Source organism: Sinocyclocheilus rhinocerous, unplaced genomic scaffold (assembly GCF_001515625.1).
Source record: "Sinocyclocheilus rhinocerous isolate Xijiao unplaced genomic scaffold, SAMN03320098_v1.1 scaffold2826, whole genome shotgun sequence".
Classification (NCBI taxonomy): Eukaryota; Metazoa; Chordata; class Actinopteri; order Cypriniformes; family Cyprinidae; genus Sinocyclocheilus; species Sinocyclocheilus rhinocerous.
In genome coordinates this window covers 74,413-77,132 of record NW_015652260.1, presented here as the reverse complement: position 1 = coordinate 77,132, position 2,720 = coordinate 74,413, and the positions used below count along the sequence as shown (strand labels likewise).

The 2,720-nt window shown below is 36.8% G+C and overlaps 1 pseudogene; it reads left to right on the top strand.

The window, feature by feature from the left end:
* The first annotated feature begins 239 nt into the window (after window positions 1-239).
* LOC107714106 (CMRF35-like molecule 1) lies at window positions 240-2,260 on the top strand (annotated as a pseudogene).
* Window positions 2,261-2,720: the final 460 nt, after the last annotated feature.

Sequence of the window (2,720 nt, the reverse complement as noted above, 5' to 3'; positions counted from 1 at the left end):
GTTTTCAGATGGTTTGAGTGTGCTGACATATCAGCACATACAGACAGAAACATTACAGCTCAGACCAATGAAAAACATCAAGCATTACAGAGGAAGTGGTCATTGAATTCTGCAAGCATCTGTGGTATTTCAGGGCTGTGAAAGCACAAACATGCCCCTTTATCTCCATTATCTGGAGACTAAAAGGCTTCTCAGTTAAAGCAGCAAAAAGATCACACACAACAGGATTACTGCTCAAAATGAAGTTATTCTGTGTTGTTTGGCTCTGGATCTTGCTGTCAGGTCAGTTCTCTCCATATTCATGGCTGTCAGTTAACAGTGGGAGGAAATATTTTAGCTTGTGAGGTTCTCCTCTTTTTAAAGAGATAATTCACGCAAAAATTTAAATTGTCTTAATTCGCTGACCCTCATGTTTCTCAAACTGTATAATTTTGTTTTCCCTGCTCAATAAGAGATATTTTGAAAAATGGTTCAATTTTGGGAAAATGGGTTTCAAAACAAGATTAGACCCCACTGACTTTTCATTTTTCAAAATAATTTTTGTGTTAAACAAGAGAGCTGTATACAGGTTTGGGACAACATGAGGGCGAGTAAAAGATAGCTATTTTCATTTTTGGGTGAACTATCCTTTTTGAGGCATCCTTTTATTAAGTTGCCAAATTATGTTTCTTTAACAAATCGTGTTTCTGACGGGACAGTCACTACAGTGGCGCAACATATTAATCTGAATTAAGCCATCAATCAATGTGATGCAGAACTGAAGTCAACTTGAGTGAAATACTGCATTTTTTGCATGATTTCACTTAAAGAAATTTTTCTCTTTTTTTTCCATCCAACAGGATTTGGGATTGCAATCACCCGAGAGATTAATACACGTGGATACAGTGGAAAACATGTCATAATTACATGTTCCCATAAAATGGCATTAAAAAACCAAGTATTTCTGCAGAGATCCATGCACATATAAAACTGGTCTTCTGGTCTTCTGGTCTTCTGGATTTGGGAAATGGCACCTTCACTGTGAAAATCACTGATCTACAGGAGTCAGACTCTGGCATTTACTGGTGTGGAGTGAAGAGATCCATTGGAGACACATATGATAAAGTCACTGACAGTATCTAAAGGTAAGAATTACCGTTTTTCTCCAATGTAGTTCTCTTTTTTTTTTTTTCCTTGATGGTATTTACTTTTCTTTTCTCACACATAGATCCAAATGAAAGCATCACCACATCCACACAACCATACAAAGAAACACAAAAATTCCTGAATTTGCACACAACTACACCAGTAGCACATTCAGGATCTCCATCTACCAAAGCAAGCCTAACCTCCAGAGATTCAAGTCCTGATGTCCTCAAACTCTCAAACTCCGTAACAGGTAACAACTTGAGCCATATTTTAAACCATGTTCAGTACACATTTAGCTGCCTTTGGCAAGGCTAAAAAATGAACCAGAATGGCATCTGCCTCCAAAAATGTTTCAGATGCATGCCTCATTTAACTCACTAAAAATCAGGTTGAATCAGGTGCTTTAAGTGGTGAGACATCTAAAACAGTCTGGTAGGTTCTGAGCTGAGAAACACTGATCTAAAACCAATTGACTAGGTTTTAACCCTGTTCATAGAGTATCCCAGCACTTCATATTTTAAATGCATTCACCTCATTCGCTGATTAGAAACGGTTCCATGAATTTAACTGTGTCAGCAAAGGAAACATCCAAATTGTGCAATGATGGGTTACTACAAGGTTTGATAACCACTGATTTATATACCGTATTGACCCGAATATAAGACGATGTTTTTTTCTTGGAAATACATCTGAAAAAACGTCTTATAATCATGGTCGTCTTATATTCGGGCCAATACGGTAATTTAATGCCTTCGAGTAGTTTCAAAGCAGACCATTTTTTTACAACAATTTTCTCTCTCACTTCCTCAGTGTCTGCATACACTTCACAATATGCTGCCGGTGGTCTGGTCATAGCAGCGATATTATTTTTAGTTGGATTGGTCACTGTTCATCAGAGCAGAAAGAGAGTCAAGACATCAGAAAGTATGTGCACATGTATTCACACAGACTGCGCTAATATCAAAACTCAATGCCTGATTTGCATTAAAAAAATAAGCCAATACTCTTATCTCTTTTCACAATTTTCTTAGGTTGTGCAACAGCAACGCCTGCCAACAGAAACAATACAAGCAAAGTTGAAGAGGTGAGTGATGCCAGTGATTCTGCAAGGCTGACCACAGACAGGAATTAAACATCTTTACATCTGATCTTGTACATCTACATCTGTTATGCCACTGCTTAATGTTAAACTGCTTACCAAGTTAAAAAGTGCATTTGAAAAAAATTAATAAATAAAAAAAAGTTATTATGTACCTAATGATCTCTCACTTCTTTTCATCACATACACAAATATAAACATGGCAATTTTATAGTGACCAAAAAAACTTTCTAAGCATACGTTTAAAAGAAAAGAAAAGAAGTTTAACTCAATAATTAGCCCCTGGAACCTTCTGCAAACAACCAGAGAAACTAACACCATGTACATCAACAGCTAACAAAAAACAAAATATAGAGGAAAGTGAAAATGTGAGCACAGGCACCTGAGGGAAGCGGGTAGTGAATGTTACGTGGCTTTCCAAGCTACTCTTTTGATAGCAGTCTTTTATCATGTAGTTTCTGGCCAAAAAATAAAAAACATAGTTTGAAACGAA